Consider the following 22,099-nt stretch of genomic DNA (forward strand, 5'->3'; position numbering starts at 1 on the left):
TTCAGAGGTTGAGGCCAGATCTGAGGAGAGAACAAAACCACCAAGTGATTTCTGATGAAGAATGAAGAACTCTACAGAAAAAGATACATTTGTATTCAACATTTAACTGGTTTTAATTATTTTGTTTTTGTTTTCTTTTTATTTTGAGCCCAGATTTGACCAGATTGGTATTATGTTGATAGCAAATGAAAATGTAGGGAACAGTGTAATAAATGGGAAAGTATCATTGTTGTGAAAAATATGGAACATTTGAAAGAAAAATTCAAAAGCTACTAATCACTCATTAATAGAATCACAATATGTTAATAGGTATATTTAAACCCTAAACTGCTTTTGAAACAGCCCTGCAATCCCACAGCGGCCCCCAGTGTAATAGCGACATCCCACAGCGGCCCCCAGTGTAATAGCGACACCGCACAGCGGCCCCAGTGTAATAGCGACATCCCACAGCGGCCCCCAGTGTAATAGCGACACCGCACAGCGGCCCCCAGTGTAATAGCGACACCGCACAGCGGCCCCAAGTGTAATAGCGACACCACACAGCGGCCCCCAGTGTAATAGCGACACCACACAGCGGCCCCCAGTGTAATAGCGACATCCCACAGCGTCCCCCAGTGTAATAGTGACATCCCACAGCGTCCCCCAGTGTAATAGCAACACCCCACAGCGTCCCCCAGTGTAATAGCAACACCCCACAGCGTCCCCCAGTGTAATAGCGACACCACACAGCGGCCCCCAGTGTAATAGCGACACCACACAGCGGCCCCCAGTATAATAGCGACATCCCACAGCGGCCCCCAGTGTAATAGTGACATCCCACAGTGGTTCCCAGTGTAATAGCAACACCCCACAGCGTCCCCCAGTGTAATAGCAACACCCCACAGCGTCCCCCAGTGTAATAGTGACCACCCACAGCGGCCCCCAGTGTAATAGTGACACCACACAGTGGCCCCCAGTGTAATAGCGACATCCCACAGCGGCCCCCAGTGTAATAGCGACATCCCACAGCGACCCCCAGTTTAATTTTGACATCCCACAGTGGCCCCAAGTGTAATAGTGACATCCCACAGTGGCCCCCAGTGTACTAGCAACATCCCACAGTGGCCCCAGCAGTAATAGTGACACCCTATAGTAGCCCCCAGTGTAATAGTGACATCCCACAGCGGCCCCCAGTGTAATAGCGACATCCCACAGCGGCCCCCAGTGTAATAGCGACACCACACAGCGGCCCCCAGTGTAATAGCGACATCCCACAGCGGCCCCCAGTGTAATAGTGACACCCCACAGCGGCCCCCAGTGTAATAGCGACACCACACAGTGGCCCCCAGTGTAATAGCGACATCCCACAGCTGCCCCCGGTGTAATAGCGACATCCCACAGCGACCCCCAGTTTAATTTTGACATCCTACAGTGGCCCCAAGTGTAATAGTGACATCCCACAGTGGCCCCCAGTGTACTAGCAACATCCCACTGTGGCCCCAGCAGTAATAGTGACACCCTATAGTAGCCCCCAGCGTAATAGTGACATCCCACAGCGGCCCCCAGTGTAATAGCGACATCCCACAGCGGCCCCCAGTGTAATAGCGACATCCCACAGCGGCCCCCAGTGTAATAGCGACATCCCACAGCGGCCCCCAGTGTAATAGTGACATCCCACAGTGGCCCCCAGTGTAATAGCGACACCCCACAGCGGCCCCCAGTGTAATAGCGACACCCCACAGCGGCCCCCAGTGTAATAGCTACACCCCACTGCGGCCCCCAGTGTAATAGCGACACCCCACTGCGGCCCCCAGTGTAATAGCGACACCACACAGTGGCCCCCAGTGTAATAGCGACATCCCACAGAGGCCCCCAGTGTAATAGCGACATCTCACAGCGACCCCCAGTTTAATTTTGACATCCCACAGTGGCCCCCAGTGTAATAGCAACATCCCACAGTGGCCCCAGCAGTAATAGTGACACCCTATAGTAGCCAGCAGTGTAATAATGACATCCCACAGTGGCCCCCAGTGTAATAGTGACATCCCATAGCTGCCCCAGCAGTAATAGTGGCACCCCATAGTAGCCCCCAGTAGTAATAGGGACACCCCTTAGTGGCCCCCAGTAGAAATAGTGACATCCCATAGTGCTCCCCCTCACTCACTCACAGTTGTGGTGCACTCTGCATTGTCATCCTGAGCCTCAGCCTCTGCAGCTCCCAGGGTCGGCTCTGTCCCGACGCACCCAGCCTTACCGCTGTCCTGTATGCCTGGGGCCGCTGGGCAGGTTCTACGGTACGTTTGCCGCCGCTCTTGGCCTCGCCGGCCGACACTCCGAGCCTCGGGCCCGCTGCTCTCAGCCTGGCCGCAGTCCTCCGCCCCCAACCAATCAGAAGCTGGGGACGTGAATCAGTTGGGTGACAGGTGCATTATGTTGCCACCCCTTACTTCCAGTGGTGACATAACACACCAGTACTAAGGAGACGTCAGGGGAGGAGGATGCTGTGACATTAGTGTGCGCCGGGATCAGTGCTGCTAGCAGCGCAGCTGAGTGAATGCCGGCAGGGGAGCTGTGGCCCCTGTCGGCATTCACAAGTGGTGAGCGGCCGATGGTGGCGCGTGCCAGTAGGGAAGGCTCTGCGTGCCGCCTCTGGCATGCGTGTCATAGGTTCGTGTCATAGGATGCTTGACAAAGGCTGTTTGTAATGGCCAAAACATTGCGTGATTACTGAGGATGGAATAAAGATTATAATACCTGTTTTACTGCACCTGAACGTTCCTGCTGCCATCTTTGGATAAAGTGTTGTGATTTTTGGAAAACTTGGATCCGTTTCCTGGTTAACGGCTGTGCAGGGAGAGCCTCCCCTTGGATAAGGGTTTGCTGGAGTGCTGCAGGCACTTATGTGTTGTTGGAGTGTCATAGGTTCGCCACCACTGTCCTACACCTATATCTTCACGTAGCCTCTGCATTAAGTAGGATTTAACGTACAGACATACCCCTCCCCCTTTCTGGTTCCCACGGTTTCTTCTGAAGAGATTGTAACCCTGTAAATTCACCGCCCAATCGCACTTATTGTCAAGCCACGTTTCTGTTATTCCTACTATATTGTAATTTTCTTCAGACATTCTCGCTTCAAGCTCACCAACTTTACTAATCAGATTTCTTGCATTTGTTGCCATACAATTTATTCGGGTGTTGTTATTATAACTCATATTCATTGTGCTACTTATGGTCATATTAGCTGTTCTGTCAGTTCTAACTGTACTAACCCCACCCCCCCTGCTCAACCCCTATTCCTATTACTTGATCCCAGGTCACTGTCTACACTGTCTTCTCCCCCTATTGCTCTTGTTTTGCATCCCCCCTGGTTCCCAGTTTAACCCCTTAGTGACCAAGCCTGTTTGCGCCTTAATGACCAGGCCAAATTTTGCAAATCTGACATGTGTCACTTTAACATGAAAAAGCACCAGAAAGGTTTTGTATATCCAAGCGATTCTGACATTGTTTTTTCGCCACATGTTGTACTTCATTTAGGCAGAAAAAATAGACTGATAGAATTTGTGTTTATTTATTAAAAGCGCCAAAATTGGGAACATTTTGAAAAAATCGTCATTTTTTCACATTTTCAACTGCAATATTTTAAATATGTGTAAACATAATATAGAAATTTTTGCTAAGATATATATTTCCACCCGCTTACTTTATTTTGCGCGCACATTGGAAAAACTTTCGTTTTTTTTTTAAACCATTTAGGAGACGTACAAATTTAACATTACTTTTTAGCATTTTGAGGAACACTTTGTTTTCCTACACCAAGCCAAGATTGGAAAGGCTCATGAGTGTCAGAATAATAGATACCCCCACAAATGACCCCATTTTAAAAACTACACCCCTTAGTGTATTCACTGAGGGGTGTCATGAGTATTTTGACCCCACTGTTTTTTTTCAGGAATTAATTCAATTTAGAGGAGAAAAAGTAAAATTTCATATTTTTGCAAATCTATCATATTTTTTTCCTATAGTTTACATGAAAATGAGGATTTACACCCCAAAATGGATACCCCTGTTTCTCCCGTGTTCAGAAATATACCCATTGTGGCCCTAATGTTATATATGAGTCCTCAACGGGGCCTAAAATGAAAGGAGTAGTCAGTGTCTTTCAGAACATAGATTTTGCTTGAAGTCCTTTTAGGCCCCATTGCCCACTTGTAGCGTTCTTGAGCGCCCAAAACCATATAGAAGTCCCACAAATGACCCCATTTTGAAAACTAGACCCCTTAACGAATTTATCTAGGGGTGCACTGCGTATTTTGACCCCACAGTTTTTGAATAAATTCAAGCAAAGCAAAAGGAAAAATTAGGATTTTTGTTTTTTTTGGCAATTCTGTCATTTTAAAAACAGTTTTTTTTGTACAGCACACATATGAAGGAAGACTTGCACCCCAAAATGGATACCCCTGTTTGTACTGTTTTCAGAAACATACCCATTGTGGCCCTAATATTATGTCCGCATGCACAACGGGGCCCAAAATGTAAGGAGTAATCGGTGGCTTTCAGAACATAGATTTTGCTTAAAGTCCTTTTAGGCCCCATTGCCCACTTGTAGAGTTCTTGAGCGGCCAAAACCATAGAGAACCCCCACAAATGACCCCATTTTGAAAACTATACCCCTTAACAAATTTATCTAGGGGTGTACTGTGTATTTTAACCCTACAATTTTTGAATAGATCTAAGCAAAGCAGTAGGAAAAAATTACGATTTTCATTTTTTGGGCTATTGCGTCAATTTAAAAACAGTTTTTTTTGTACAGCACATGTATAAATGAAGACTTTCACCCCCAAATGGATACCCCTGTTTGTCCCGTGTTCAGAAACATACCCATTGTGGCCCTAATAGACTTACAGGACACATGGCTAGGCCTACAATGAAAGGAATACCTGTTGGATTTCAGGGTACAACTGAATAAATTCCAGGCCCCATTGCCCACTTATAGAGCCATTGAGCAGCCAAAACTATAAAGAACCCCCTCAAATGACCCCATTTTGAAAACTAGACCCCTTAACAAGTTCATCTAGGGGTGTACTGCGTATTTTGACCCCACAGTATTTGAATGAATCTAAGCAAAGCAGAAGGAAAAAGTTACGATTTTCAATTTTTTTGGCAATTTTTTAAATTTAAAAACAGTTTTTTTGTACAGGGTACATAGGAATGAAGACATTCACCCCCAAATGGATACCCCCGTTTGTCCCGTGTTCAGAAACATACCCATTGTGGACCTAATTTATTTACAGGACCCATGGCAAGGCCTATAAAGGAGGGAACACCTGTTGGATTTCAGGGCACAACTCAATAAATTCCAGGCCCCATTGCTTATTTGTACGGAATAAAAATTGACTCCCTAAAAATTTCCCCCCCCGCCCACACACACTCCGCGCCCTTTTCGGCGTTCGCAAATCTTAGATAAAACTAATAATGTGAACTGTGTGGTATTTCCGAAGACAGGGGTAATTACGGAGGCTGGTTGGAATGGGCCCATGGGGCAATAAAACCGTGTATCCCCCCTCCTCTCGTGCTTTTTGGGGGTCATTTCTTGACCTTAGTGGCGGGTATGGGGTGTAAAAAGTGGCATTCTGTGAGTCTCCGTAAGCTTGATGAGGTGCGGCGGTCTCACACAGAAGGCGCTCAACAAGCTGCTCCTGGAACTGCATGAAGGCAAGCGTTCCTGGGGATTCTTGTAAAATACGTATTACATGTAGCAGTCTGAATAACGCCGGGCTCACACAGCCGTAGGTGGAATCCGCTTGCGGAGGCCCACAGCGGATCCCATCTGTGAGCCCGGCTGTGACCTTGCGTACGGCCGCGTAATGTACTGCGCATAACTGCGTACTTACACAGGCGGTCATGCGCAGTACACCTTTTTCTTGTTTGTATTTCCCGCACCGTCGCTTACCGTTAGTCGCCGAGAGCAAGGAGATTTTGAGCTTCCTGGACTCCCCGACTCCTGCGCATGTGTCCGGCTTTTTGCCGGCAATCGCATGTGCAGAATTCGGGAAGGTTCACGAAGGAGGATTGCAACGGGGTTCAAATACGCAGGCCTCTGGTAAAAAGTTTCATCTCCTCTCACTGATCGCATCGCTGAGGGGAGATGAAACTTCAATTTCTTTTTTTTACTTTTAGGTGATCGCCATTATTGTATAACTGCGAACACATGACCAGGAACCGCTCACTGCGGCTCTCCGTGAAATCTCCAGGCTCTTGGCTACGTTTTGTAGCCAGGAGCAGGGAGAATTTAAATTATCCTGGCAATCCACAGCTTTTGCGCATGCGTCTGCCATTTTGGCAACGGGCGTGTGCGCAGAAGCTGGGGAAAGGTCCCCGGATAAATCCGGGGGCCTTATGTATGTACTTTCATCCTCCCTCACGGATATGATCCGTGAGGGGAGATGAAACGTAAGCTTTTTAAACTTTTTTTTAACTTTTTAAAACTTTTTTTTCCTTTTTTTTTTTTCCTTTTTACACTTTTTTTTTTACTTAAAATGATCACTGTTATCCATTGGATAACAGTGATCACATGCTGGGTGACATCCCTCTGTTCCTGGCTACACATGGCAGCCAGGAGCAGAGGGATTTTGAATTTCCCGGGGCTCGAGCCCCTCTGTGCACGCGCCCGACGTCAATCATCAGGCACGCATGTGCAGAAGGGGACTTCGGGTCCCGGGACAGTGGGACATCGGGGAGGACCGAGGTGAGTATTTTCACCTCCCCTCATGGATTCGATCCATGAGGCGAGGTGAAACTTTGCTTTTTTTAAAAACTTTTTTTCACTTTTCCGCGATCGCCGTTATCCATTGGAGCCGGGAGCCAGGAGATGCATGCGCAGAAGACCGGCTTCGGGGCCCGGAGGATGAGGAGAGCGGGGAGCAGTGCGGCGGACCCGGGTGAGTAATTTCAGCTGCCCTGATGGATCCGATCCATCAGGGCAGCTGAATCTTGAACTTTTTTTCAACTTTTTGTAACTTTTATGCGATCGGCGCTATCGATTGCCGGGGGGGGGGGGAGGGGGGGGGTCCGTGCAGCCCGGGATGACAGCTCCATGCTGTCGGCTACCTGCGGGCACCGACAGCATGGAGCTGTCACGTCCAGAGCCCAAGGGGCTTTATTCTCTGTAGTACGCATGTTTTTATGTCCTCAGAGATTAAAGCCCACTTCGGGAGGACGTAAAAAGGCAATGGGCTGGTCGTTAAGTGGTTAAACACTTCTCCAGCCTTCTAGCCAGTTCCTTGCTCCAGCACAGCTGCACCCTCCACATTGAAGTCAGCTTATCCCTATGGTAGAGTCTGTAGCCAACAGCAAAGTCAGCCCAGTTCATGAGGAACCCCAAGCCCTTCTTCCTACACCAACTCTGGAGCCACTTGTTCACCCCCCTATTCTCCCTCTGCCATTCTCCTGAACTACTATCCGCCCCCACATCTGCCCCAGTGAGAACCTGCTCAGTGAGCAGCAAACTCCTTTTCATATTGTCAATGTATCTCAGTGTTACCAGTTGCTCTTTTAGATCCAGGATCTGGGCTTCCAAATGTGCGACATGCATGCATCTTGCCCAACAGTTTGCACCCTCGATTGGCTGATCAGGTACTGAATGCACAAGTAGCACACTTGACGGCATTGTCAAGCATTGAGCACTTTCTAGTGGGGATCTACAAATTTACTTACAGAAGTAACAAAATCAAGTAGATCACACTCCTCACATGTCTCTGCCTATTCATGACCACTCACGTGCCTCTTCCCATTAAATTTTTTTTTTAATCACTCTCATGCTCCCACTGATTTGCCTCACTTCACACACTCGCTTGCACCCTCTCACTTACACCCACTCACTTACTCACTCACTTATACCCACTTACACACAGAATATACTTAGCAACCCTTGTCAGCAGCAGTCTGCTTCCTCACAGCTACTATTCAGCCTGGTCAGGTAGCCTATCATGTCACCTGCCAGGCGCAGGCTCAGTGTCGGGACCTCTTTCTCACTAGTAATTACACTCATAGGTGTACATATAGGGGGTGCTGGGGTCGCGATTGCGACCTGGCCCCTGAGCCCCTGGGGGCCCAGGGGGCCTCCTTTCCAAACACTGACCGCATTGCTTTCACTAAGGTCTCTGCGCAGGCCGGCAGCTTCTTCTGCACACCGGCGCTTCCTCCCGGACCTCCGCTCAAACTCCTCCCCTCTGAGGATCTCAGTGCAGAACCAGATAGGGGAGGAGTCTGAGCGGAGGGGTGGGAGGAAGCGCCGGTGTGCAGGAGAAGCTGCCAGCCCGTGCAGAGACCTTAGTGAAAGTAACTGCGGTCAGTGGGCAGGACCTGTGTGATGGGCGAGAGGGGGTAAAAAACGAGGGAGGACCCTGTGTGATGGGGGGGAGGGGGGAGAGAACGAGGTAGACCCTGTGTGATGGGGGGGAGGGGGGAGAGAACGGGGGGACCCTATGTGATTGGGGGAGGGGGGAGAGAATGAGGGGGACCCTCTGTGATGGGGGGAATGGGGAAGAGAACGAGGGGGGACCTTGTGTGATGGGTGAGGAGGGGGGAGAGAACGAGGGGGGACCTTGTGTGATGGGAGAGAGTGGGGAGAGAATGAGGGGACCTTGTGTGATAGTGGGGGAAGGGAACGAGGGGGACCCTGTGTGATAGGGGAGAGAACAAGGGGGACCCTGTGTGATGGGGGGAGAGAACGAGGGAGACCCTGTGTGATGGGGGGGTGAGAGGTGAGAACGAGGGAGACCCTGTGTGGTGGGGGAGGGGAGAGAACGAGGGGGACCCTGTGTGATGGGGAAGAGAACGAGGGGGACCCTATGTGATGGGGGAAGAGAACGAGGGGGACCCTGTGTGATGGGGGGGAGAACGAGGGGTACCCTGTGTGATGGGGGAAGAACGAGGGGGATCCTGTGTGATGGGGGTGGAGAACGAGGGGGATCCTGTGTGATGGGGGTGGAGAACGAGGGGGATCCTGTCCTGTGTGATGGGAGGGAGAAGGAGGGGGATCCTGTGTGATGGGGGGAGAGAACGAGGAGGACCCTGTGTGATGGGGGAGAATGAGGGGAACCCTGTGTGATGGGAGGGGAGAACGAGGGGGATCCTGTGTGATGGGGGAAAGAGGGGGGTCCTGTGTGATCGAGGGGGGGGGACGAAAGGGATCCTGTGTGATGGGGAGGGAGAATGAGGGGGATCCTGTGTGATGGGGAGGGAGAACGAGGAGGACCCTGTGTGATGGGGAGGGAGAACGAGGGGGATCCTGTGTGATGGGGAGTGGGGTAAGGAAGAACAAGGGGCATCATGTGTGATCGGGGGGGGGGGGTGAAACGAGGGGGATCCTGTGTGATGGGGGGGAAAGAGGGGGACCCTGTGTGATGGGGGAGAATGAGGGGGACCCAGTGTAATGGGGGGGCAGAACAAGGGGGATCCTGTGTGATGAGGGGAGAAAACAAAGGGGACCCTGTGTGATGGGGGAGAACGAGGGGGATCCTGTGTAATGGGGAGAACGAGGGAGATCCTATGTGATGGGGAAAAAGAGGGGGATCCTGTGTGATGGGGCAGAGAACGAGGGAGACCCTGTGTGATGGGGGGGTGAGAGGTGAGAACGAGGGAGACCCTGTGTGATGGGGGAGGGGAGAGAACAAGGGGGACCCTGTGTGATGGGGGAAGAGAACGAGGGGGACCCTGTGTGATGGGGGGAGGAACGAGGGCAACCCTGTGTGATGGGGGAGAACGAGGGGTACTCTGTGTGATGGGGGGAAGAACGAGGGGGACCCTGTGTGATGGGGGGGGGGAACGAGGGCAACCCTGTGTGATGGGGGTGAGAACGAGGGGTACCCTGTGTGATGGGGAAGAACGAGGGGTATCCTGTGTGATGGGGGTGGAGAACGAGGGGGATCCTGTCCTGTGTGATGGGAGGGAGAACGAGGGGGATCCTGTGTGATGGGGGGAGAGAACGAGGAGGACCCTGTGTGATGGGGGAGAATGAGGGGGACCCTGTGTGATGGGGGGGGGGGAACGAGGGGGATCCTGTGTGATGGGGGAAAGAGGGGGACCCTGTGTGATCGAGGGGGGGGGGGAAACGAAAGGGATCCTGTTTGATGGGGGGGGGGGGGGAGAATGAGGGGGATCCTGTGTGATGGGGAGGGAGAACAAGGAGGACCCTGTGTGATGGGGGAGGGAGAACGAGGGGGATCCTGTGTGATGGGGAGTGGGGGGAAGGAGAACGAGGGGCATCCTGTGTGATCGGGGGGGGGTGAAACGAGGGGGATCCTGTGTGATGGAGGGGAAAGAGGGGGACCCTGTGTGATGGGGGAGAATTAGGGGGACCCAGTGTAATGGGGGGGCAGAATGAGGGGGATCCTGTGTGATGGGGGGAGAAAACAAAGGGGACCCTGTGTGATGGGGGAGAACGAGGGGGATCCTGTGTGATGGGGGTGGAGAACGAGGGGGATCATGTCCTGTGTGATTGGAGGGAGAACGAGGGGGATCCTGTGTGATGGGGGGAGAGAACGAGGAGGACCCTGTGTGATGGGGGAGAATGAGGGGGACCCTGTGTGATGGGGGGGGGGGAACAAGGGGGATCCTGTGTGATGGGGGAAAGAGGGGGACCCTGTGTGATCGAGGGGGGGGGGGAACGAAAGGGATCCTGTTTGATGGGGGGGGGGGAGAATGAGGGGGATCCTGTGTGATGGGGAGGGAGAACGAGGAGGACCCTGTGTGATGGGGGAGGGAGAACGAGGGGGATCCTGTGTGATGGGGAGTGGGGGGAAGGAGAACGAGGGGCATCCTGTGTGATCGGGGGGGGGGGGTGAAACGAGGGGGATCCTGTGTGATGGAGGGGACAGAGGGGGACCCTGTGTGATGGGGGAGAATTAGGGGGACCCAGTGTAATGGGGGGGCAGAATGAGGGGGATCCTGTGTGATGGGGGGAGAAAACAAAGGGGACCCTGTGTGATGGGGGAGAACGAGGGGGATCCTGTGTGATGGGGGAGAACGAGGGGGATCCTATGTGATGGGGAAAAAGAGGGGGATCCTGTGTGACGGGCAGGGAGAACGAGGGGGATCCTGTGTGATGGGGGAAAAGAGGGGGACCCTGTGTAATGGGGGGGCAGAACGAGGGGGATCCTGTGTGATGGGGAGTGGGGGGAAGGAGAACGGTGATCGGTGGGGGGGGAAACTAGGGGGACCCTGTGGGATGGGGGGAAAGAGGGGGATCCTGTGTGATCGGGCGGGGGAAATGAGGGGGATCCTGTCTGATGGAGAAGGAGAGCGAGGGGGATCCTGTGTGATGGGGGAAAGAGGGGGACCCTGTGTGATGGGATGGAGAACGAGGGGGATCCTGTGTGATGGGGAGTGGGGGGAAGGAGAACGTGGGCATCCTGTGTGATGGAGAGTGGAAGGGGGAAGAGGGGCATTCCATGTGATGGGGAGTGGGGGCGGGGGGTGTTCCGTGTGATGTTGTATATATAGTTATTATATCTCCAATGTATGTGTGTATATATATATATAAAATTATTTTTTTCTTTCTTGGGGAAGCAAAGCATGCCTTGAAGCTTGTGTTCCGGATGTTTTAAAACTCTGCCAAAACCCCTGATTACTAATGATTAGAGTTGAGTGAACGTACTCTTCCGAGCTTGATGCTCGTTCGAGTATTAGCATACTTGATGGTGCTCGCTACTCGAGCGAGCATCACGCCGTGTTCAACCACGCCCCAGGTTTTCGCCCCTCCCCGCTGTGACGTGTCAGTTTTGGCCCCTTCCCGCTACACACGTCAGTGGCAATTTTTTTGAGGGAGAAGGAGAGGGAACACACGCAAACAAAACAAAAAAAAGCTCGGCACCCGGCGGTTCCCATACAAAAATGCTCGAGTCTTCCATTGCAGTCAATGGGGTTCGATACTCGAGTAGAGCTCTTGAATGTTACGAAAAGCTCGACCCGAATAACGAGGACCCGAGCATTTGGGTGTTCGCTCATCCCTACTAATGATCCATTGATGGGTCATTTAAAAAAAAACTGTAATGTAGCTAAAAGTGATGTACAAGGAGTAGCCGTAAAAAGGAGTGGGGGATGGAGGAGTCTGGATGGGGGCCCCAAGCTAAACTTTTGCACCCGGGCCCATGAGCCTCTAGCTACGTCTGTGATTACGCTCTATGGTCCTGCTGCTTCGGGACCTTATTGGGGCCTTACAATTATCTGGCACTGAGCCATAATTTGTCTGAATATTCTTAAGATATTTGATCATTCTCCGAATGGTCTTGTGACCTTTGACTCATAGATTTGTGTAAGCTTCAAAATTAACATTACATAGACATACACTTCCTTTTGTGCATATTAGCTGGGGGAAGACGCAGGATGGACAGAGCAGCTCTGCACCTGCATGAGGGACACCTGTGCAGTGTTGGAATTTCCCCAGGAGACTTTGTCCATCAATGGTGCTCTCCCAGCTGATGACTCCTAGGTGATGTAGGTATTTATCCTTTGCGATAATATAAATACAAAAAGGCAAAAGTATACACAATGTTACCTATTGATTAGACTTATAATTACTTATTTTTAATAAATTGATTAAAGCTAGCAACATGTTAGTCTTCTTTAACCCCTTAATGACGCGGCCCCTTTTTCTTTTTCCAGTTTCGTGTTTTCCTCCCCCCTTCAAAAAAAATCGTAACTCCTTTATTTATCCATCGATGTCGCTGTATGAGGACTTGTTTTTTGCAGGGACGAGTTGTATTTTTCAATGGTGCTATTTAACGTTCCATATAATGTACTGAAAAACTTTAAAAAAATTCTAAGTGGAGTAAAATGAAAAAACGACATTTCACCATATTTTAGTGCGTCATGTTTCTACGGCACACAAATGGCAACAAAAGCGACATGATATCTTTATTCTATAGGTCTGTACGATTACTACGATACCAAACTTGTATAGGTTTTTTCTTACTATACTATTCTTTTTTTTTTTGCAAAGACATTTAATATTTTCAATTATTTTCTGCGGTCATTTTGTGTGCGCAATAACTTTTTTATTTTTCCGTCGACGTAGTTGAGCAAGGGCTCATTTTTTGAGGGATGTCCTGTAGTTTCCGATAATATCAATTTGGAATACATATGACTTTTTGATCGCTTTTTATTGCGTTTTTTCTGGGAGACAGGGTAACTAAAAAATTGCATTTCTGGAGTTCTTTATTTTTTTTTCGGACGACGTTCACCGTGCGGGAAAAATAATGCACTACTTTGATAGATCGGACTATTATGGACATGGCGATACCAAATACATATTTTTATTTAATGATTTAGATTTTTTAAAAATAGATATGGCAAAAGGGGGGTGATTTAAACTTTTATAACTTTTTTTTTTACAATTAAAAAAACTTTATTGATTTTTTTTTAAATTTTACTTTGAAGGCCCCCCGGGGGACTTTAACATGCGATGCTTTGATCGCTCCTGCAGTATGGCGTAATGCTATAGCATTACGTCATACTGCAATTTAACAGGCAGTCTATCAAGCCACCCCACGGGGATGGTTTGATAGGCAGTCTGGTAAGGCAGCCCTGGGGCCTTTCATTAGGCCCCCGGCTGAGAGGACATCTGCACGGCTCCCCCGATCTCACTGCAGAGGGGAGGGGTGGAGGATTTAAATGCCGCTGTCAGAATTGACAGCAGCATTTAAATGGTTAATAACCGCGATCGGCCGAATGGTCGATAGCAGCTATTGCCCGCGGATGTCAGCTGTTATAAACAGCTGATGCCACGCAATCTCTCTTCATACATACTCTGCCGCTCCAGACGTACCGGTACGTTGTGGAGCGGGAAGGGGTTAAAGTCGCATCCGAACCTAAATATGTAAAAACTTGGCAATACATAAATTGGCGTTGTTGGTAGGATATGCAGAAGACTAAACAAGCTAAATTTGATAAAATTCTGATAATCTGGAATTTAAAGAACACCTCTTATAATTTGGAATAGTGTGAAAATATTGTTATTTAAGAAAATCCACCATAGTGTAAAAAAGTAATTTAAGAAAATCCACCTGTAAAAAAACAATTGTTTAAGAAAAAAGAAGTGTTTGTTGAATCAACAGTAATTGCAGGGTGAGATAAAGCACCCTATGATACATTGGCCCCTGAATGTTCACAGTGAGTTGGATTAGGTGAGCCATGGGACGATGTGTTATAGAGTGCAGAGCTAGTGGATGTTGTAAAGGTTTACTCTATAGTAGCCAAGGTGAGTGTCTATCGGGACGGAAATATTTAGGACTCTTCCTCGACTGAATCTGAGCATTTCTTGGATCCCGCTGAGGAGGATGAACATTTTCCACAAGGACGGGCTTTGAGTGATTTTTGAGCGAGAATTGTTGGGTCTAAATGGGCAAACAATAGTTAAATCAGAGGCAGTATCCATGGCAATAAAGTAGTAGTTTAAAAGGACACTTTATTCCAACATGGTCCCAAGGAACAGCGACATTTCAATCCAATAGTGGATCTTTATCAAGCCTGCACAACACACTCACAGGCACATCTTAAATACACATAGTTCTCAATATGATTAAAATTAAAAACAGTTGTTACCAGCTGTGGATACATCATCAGCCAGCGCTCAGGGAGGCATGTCATCATTCTGCACCAGGAGAGCAATCTACAGAGCAGGCTGTGTGAACATGTCATTAGCCTGACACACCCATAACTTGGATGCGGAGCCTGATCTACTCAGTGTGCATGTGTGCTGAACAGGAGCTCTAGCAGGCTCCCTTGTCTAGGCAGCAGATACACAATGAGGCACCATACTCACAGAAGCATGAACTAGGAGTTCGGGGGCTAGCTGGCACATGCAGCAGCATCAAAACTAACTACTGGTCTGCATCTCCCCATAACCACCATGACATAAAGCCCATGTAAAGGATTGCAGTACCTGTATGCAATCCACTGCAAAAGCAGCAGATGCATCACAGGTCACCAAAGTAAGCTGGGCATGTATACAGGGGCTAACTAGCCCCAGTGGTATATATCCTGTCCGCGCATCATATCCATCTATACTGATATCACCAGAGGACTGCATATCAGGTTAACTAATCCACCCACATAATCAGGCTTTATGCCAAAAATGTAACGCAAGCTCCCGAAGAGCCACCGCTAATCCCATACGGGGAACGCAATGCCCCCATATCAAAACATACATTCAATGGAGTACCCCCAAAAAAGTACAATTTACAAAATACATCAGATAAATAAATATGCAGACTTTATTATGAGTGCCATAAGGTCAATGTACAAGAAAAACACACATCCACATGCTCCCCACATCCAATTCCAATAATTGGGATGCTTCCAGGTCGAGTGTACCCCATCTAAGACTGGTGCTCAGAATGACGGCTATCGAATGAGACAGCTCTCACCCGGCGATGGCCGATACGTCACCCACTTGCAACAAAAAATAAAAACATTTTTAAAAAGGTATTGTAGTGGAAATCCAATATATCTATATTTTGGACAGTGGACCTGGGTAGTGGACGGGGGACCTGTTTTTTTATATGCTTATTTTATATACCAAATGACAGTACTTTTCCATTGTTGGTTGTTTTGCTATAAATATAGATATATATTCTTTAATGTATCCAATGTATCTACTTCCCTTAATGAAACTTCTATTCTCTAAACTCTGCTGACAAGCCAGTATTTAGCAAAAACACGCTATATTTTCTTCGTGTGTTTTGTAACTTTAGAAGAAGTAAAATCAGACATAAATAACTGCAGTCTGAAGCAGCTACTGCAATAATAACCCAAGCAGTTTTACTGGAAACTTATGCAAATAATACGGGAAATTTATGCAATTAATAGTTCAAGCTGTAATATCCGATCATATCGAAGGAACCACACGTGGGTCCAAGACAACACACTCATCTCGTCCTGCTACCACCTGATGGCCAATAACATATGACCGGAGGATGGAAGAATTTCAAGATGCTTATCCAATAATTAAACAATACGTTGTATCTATGTAATCTTTGACCTGCCCAGATGGGCAGATATGTTAAACTCTTTAAAAGAGGCTGCCGCCCAACAATAAAGCAGAATTGAGGAAGCTTATACATGCTGAACCTGTGTCAGTGTGAAATCTTCTTATGCGCATAATCAATTCATAATTAATCTGGAAGGGTGTAAATATTCCTAATTGAGTAAGTCGTTGGACGCAAAAGGAAATCCACGACAGTATATACAAGCACACAAGAAAAATGTAACCCAAAATCATGTCCTACGTTAATGTGTCAGATTGGTTTCATAAGAAAGTGTTAAACTCAATATTCAAGCCATTGGGTGACAACTAAGAATGAGCGAGTATACTCGCTAAAGCACTACTTGTCCGAGTAATGTGCTTTAGACGAGTATCTCCCTGCTCGTCCTTAAAGATTCGGGGGCAGCCACGGAGCGGGGAGCTGCGGGGGAGAGCGGGGAGGAACGGAGAGGAGATCTCTCTCTCCCTCTCTCCCGCCCGCTCTCCCCTGCTCCCCGCCGCGACTCACCTGTCAGCCGCAGCGGTCCCCGAATCTTTAAGGACGAGCAGGGAGATACTCGGCTAAAGCACATTACTCGAACGAGTAGTGCTTTAGCGAGAATACTCGCTCATCCTTAGCGACAACGTATCTAAATTAAATATCCACTTTAATTCCTTCTATCTCAAAATCTTCTCCCTATCTCCTCCCCTAATGTTAGGTGGTACACTATCTATTATCCTGAATTTCAGTTGACTAACTGTGTGCCCTGCTGTCAAAAAATGTTTAGGTATTGGTAGGTCGATCTTCTTAGTGCTTTTATGACTCAGGATACGTCATCGGATCTCCGTTGTGGTCTCCCCTACATAGAGGAGACCGCAAGGACACAGAATCAAGTATATAACAAAGGAGGACTGACACGTATATCTTCTCCTAATGCAATACCTTTTGCCCGTACGTGGATGATGGAATGTGTCCCCCCTTAGGAAGATACTACAGCACGAGCATCCAAGACAAGCATAATTCCCATTTTTAAACTGTAAAGAAGTACGTACAGATTTTACATAGATTCATGCTGCATGTTAGTATGTAGAGGGCAGTATATGGTAGTATTGCTGCAGAATCAGACTGCACACAGAGTTTGTTTCTAGTATTTAACCATGGAGACACATAGCTCTGCATAGAAGCTTGTTGTGAAGTTGTACATATTCTTTGAGTTCCAATTTTACAAACCTTTGAATGTTTGCTGCTAGCTCTGCATTTTTTTACTAACATGTTAACTTTTGCAGCTGCAACACTGCTGACTCTGTTGCAGCGTTTTATTTATTCATACTTATCCCCATTCCCCATACCAGCTGTCCTTAGATTTGGCTCCTGATACTTAAACTGTGTCGAGTGGGCAGTTTCCAGTGCTCATTGACAACAACATCTGATGTAACCCCTTTTATCTTAAAGGGGTGGTCTCGTGAAACCAAGTGGGGGTATACACTTCCGTATGGCCATATTAATGCACTTTGTAATATACATCGTGCATTAAATATGAGCCATACAGAAGTTATTCACTTACCTGCTCCGTTGCTAGCGTCCTCGTCTCCATGGTTCCGTCTAAATTCGCTGGCAGCTTGCTTTTTTAGACGCGCTTGCGCAGTCCGGTCTTCTCCTTTCAGCACGAGCCGCTTCAGTGTGCTCCCCGCTACAGCTCTTCTGCGCATGCGCAGATGAGCTGTCACTGCTCGGGAGCGCGCTGGAGCGGCCATTCTGTACCTTCCTCTGTTAGAGGAAGGTGCAGAAACTGGAGCTGCCGTCCGGAGAAGCCGCCCAGCTGTCCTGCCGCCCAGCTGTCCTGCCGTCCAGGTAAGTGATGGGCCGGGGGGGGGCTGCCGCTGCGCCGGGGGGGGGGCTGTCGTCGCTGTGATGCGCCGGGGGGAGGGCTGCCGCTAGGCCTGGGGGGCTGTCGCTGCGATGGGGGGGCTGTCGCTAGGCCGGGGGGGGGCTGTCGCTGCGATGGGGGGTCTGTCGCTAGGCCGGGGGGGGCTGTCGCTGCGATGGGGGGTCTGTCGCTAGGCCGGGGGGGGGCTGTCGCTGCGATGGGGGGTCTGTCGCTAGGCCGGGGGGAACTAGCGCTGGGCCAGGGGGGTAAGTGATGGGTCGGGGGTGATGGTCACTGACAGGTGAAGGCCCCGGAGCCCAGCGCTGGGCTCCGGGGCCTTCACCTGGGCTGAGGGTCTAGCGCTGGGGAGCCGGGAGCGTAGCGCTGGGGAGCCGGGGGCTAGCGCCGGTTACCTGCTGCCTGGCGGTGGGTGACTGGTCAGCGGCTGCGGGGCGTCTGGTCGGCGGCTGCGCGGCGTCTGGTCGGCGGCTGCAGGGCGTCCGGTTGCCATGGAGACACAGCTGGCAGCGTCTCGGGAGCGCGCACGTCGGGCTGCAGCGAGCGACGGGGAAAGAGCCGGCGGCCATCTTGGGGAAACTTTTATAAGTTGCTGAAACGCTGGAACGGTAAGTACGAACCAGCTAGGAAAGTCATTTACAGGGGTAATTAGTAATGTATGTTTAATTAGGGGGATTGGGCAAAAAAAAAAAATCACTGCTTCCTCGAGACATCTCCTTTAAGGCTGCAGCTGGTATTGCAAAATATATAAGCTGCTGTGTGCAACCTATTAATACCTCATGTCCACGGGCCTGCATGGTGGAATCCCGCAGCAGCTTCCACCCGTGCCCGCAGCCATGAGGCCAAAAATGACAGCATACTTACCTGTCCAGACGGTGCGGGTCTCCCCTCCGTCACAGTCGGATCTTCTTTCTTCAGCACAACGAATGTGCTCAGCATACCGGCAGCGTGCCGCGCATTATACTCACCTGTCCGGACACTGCAGGTCTCCCCTCTGCCGCGGCCGGATTTTCTTTTTTCTGGCCAGCGGATGTGCTCGGCACATGGCAGTGTGCCATGCACATGTGCTGTGCACACTTTTAAAAGGAATCTCCTGCTCTCTCGTGTATCCACGGCACAGCACAAAAACAGCTGAAGGTGTGCTGTGGATACGGATGTCTTCCATTGACTTCAGTGGAAGCCACGGAGCCATCTGTGCGGGAGATCCACAGGAAAATAAAGCATGCTGTGATTTCTTCCCGTGCGTGCGACCTATATGCCGGGGGAAAAAAAAAATCACATCCACATACATTTATTTGCCCTGCGGATGCTAATACATTCCTATGGGCTTTTGGAGCTGCGGATCTCCCGCACGGGAGACACATGCAAATTTTATAATTAGCAATGTTTCGGTCTCATATGTCCTTTTTCCAGCTAGTCAAGACCATATTCTCATAATCTTCTCATTCGGAGAGGTTGGGGAACCCATAAATAAAAGTAAACAGCCCCACAAAGAACCAAAAGGTAACCACTTTAGTCAGTTTCTGGAAGCACACTGCACTGTTGCTGTAACTAAAAAATCATCCTCTGCTCTGGACTATTATTGAACTGCGCACCATAAATGAACTATTTATTTGAAATAAAAAACTGTTTTTAAGTGCATGTAAAATAAGTCTGTGGTGCAACTTATTCCTTGTATAAAATATCTGATGTAACGGATTGATAGTGAACAGTGGGGTCCACCGACTTGACACATTCTGAGCACTGGTAGCCGAATCTAAGGAGAGCCAGGATGGGGAACGGAGGAGAGTATGAACAAAAGAAAGGCTGTGATACAGTCAATAGAGTCACAAGTACAAAGTTATACAACTGGTCCCATTGACACGAGGACATCACTGGTACTCTTTAAAACCAGTAGCTCTTGTTTCACAAAAAGTTCACATCTCAGAGACTGTGCCTGAATGGAACTGTCCTACACTTTTCCATAAAACCTAATATAATGTGACCATGGGCGTAACTATAGAGGGTGCAGGGGATGCGGTTGCACCCGGGCCCAGGAGCCTTAGGGGGCCCATAAGACCTCTCTTCTCTATATAGGGAACCCAGTACTTTGAGTAAAGCATTATAGTTGGGGGCCCTGTTACAAGTTTTGCATCGGGGCCCGGGAGCTTCAAGTTACACCTCTGAATGTGACTTATGGATATTTCAATGTGTTCTGTACCCTGCAGTGCTATCCAACCATGCTTTTATCTTTGTTTCCTGATGTGAAATGTTTAAAGGCACACCTTTCCCACAGAGACTAGGCAGAAATGGCAAAAATCACCAGCTATCTAACAGTATCATCAATGTTTATCTCATGAGTGCAGCGAAAAAATTCTGAAAGATGATATGTTCAATGGTAATCATTGATAAGTAAATGATCCTGGACAGACAGGTTCCAGTATATTTATTGGAAAATGTCAAGCCATATAACTTTGAATTCGCTTGAAGGAAGATTTCTATCTTGAACAACTATGGCATATCTACAGGATGTGTCATAAATGCCAAATAAGTGCAGGCCCCATCTAACCTGCCTGATAGCTTCAGTTAACCCCTTTCCTAATTCGTACCAGTCTATTTCCCCATTGACTTCTATTGGGTAGCATGTAGAAGATAAATCCACACTACTCAGGGTCCAAGAGAAGAGAAGGGTCGAGTGATCCAGATAAAATATTTCTTTGTAGAATAGTTAGTAGGATGCTGCCAGTCCAATTACCATCACTGTAGGTAACAGGACATAGAAATGCTTAATTGTGAAGTTTTTCCATGTCAGTGAAACCCAGCGGTTTCCCATTAAGTGTGTAGTGGTGACATGTATCTCCTCTGCCCATGTGCATAACCTTATATTTATCAGTGTTGAATCTCATTTGACCCTTTTATGCCCAAGTCCCCAACTTATCTAGATCCATTTGCAACCACATTCTTTCATCTCTTGTGTTAATTTCTTTACATAGTTTTGTATCATCTGCAAATATTGCTATTTTACTGTGCAATCCTTCTACCAGGTCATAAATAACAATATTAAAAGAATAGGGCCCAATACTGCCCCCTGTGGTACCCCACTAGATGACCAAATCAGAGTATGCACTATTAACCCCTTGGTGACCAAGCCTGTTTGCGCCTTAACCCCTTAGAGATGGAGCCAAATTTGGGAAATCTGACGTGTCACTTCAACATAGAATAACTCCGTAAAGGTTTTGCATATCCAAATGATTCTGACATTGTTTTTTTGCCACATGTTGTACTTCATTTAGGTGGTAAAAATAGCCCCAAAGAATTATCATTTTTTCACATTTTAAATTACAATATATGAAAAATGTGCAAACATACTGTACAAATTTTTGATAAGATATATATATTTCCATCTGTTTACTTTATTCTAGACACAGATTTCAAAAAGTTTCAATTTTTTTAACCATTTAGGAGACGTACAAATTTAACATTGATTATCGACATTTTGAGGAAAACTTAGTTTTCCTACACTAAGCCAAGATTGCAAAGCCTCATAGGTGTCATGATAGATACCCCCACAAATGACCCCATTTAAAAAACTACACCCCCTAATGCAGGGGTGTCAAACTCATTTTCACCGAGGGCCACATCAGACTTATGGTGACCTTCAAAGGGCCAATTGTAAGGCCGCCTGCAGACGGCTGGGTCAGATCCTGCTGTGAGAATTCTCGCAGCGGGACCCGACCCGAGCTCCTGCAGGAACCAGCGCGGCACTCACCTGCTCCTGCGGCTCCGGTTCTGTGATGTGCCGGCTGCCCCGCACAGAAATAGAGCATGCTGAGATTTATTTTCCGTGCGATATTTTACGCAGACAAATCGCACCCGTCTGCATAGGATTGTGTTTTCTAACGCAATCCTATAGCAGCTTCCACTGGCGGAAATTCTGCGGGAAATCCCGCCGCGGAATTTCCGCCCGTGGACAGGGGGCCTAAAACACTATAGTAAGGGCCTGTTCACACAAGCGTATTTGCGTACATAATATGCAGTGAATAGAAGCCACTGATTTCAATGAGTCATTCACATGATGTATATTGTCACACAGCATGACCTATTTTATTGCGTACTACGCACCCCTATAGGCCATTGCAGTGAATGGGCCGCGCAAATACCTGGTGAATGTGCAGAAACCTATGTATTTACTGCATATTTGCGCACCATTTCAATGGGCCCACCTGTGTTCCTT

This window comes from Eleutherodactylus coqui, chromosome 5 (genome assembly GCF_035609145.1).
Source record: "Eleutherodactylus coqui strain aEleCoq1 chromosome 5, aEleCoq1.hap1, whole genome shotgun sequence".
Classification (NCBI taxonomy): domain Eukaryota; kingdom Metazoa; phylum Chordata; class Amphibia; order Anura; family Eleutherodactylidae; genus Eleutherodactylus; species Eleutherodactylus coqui.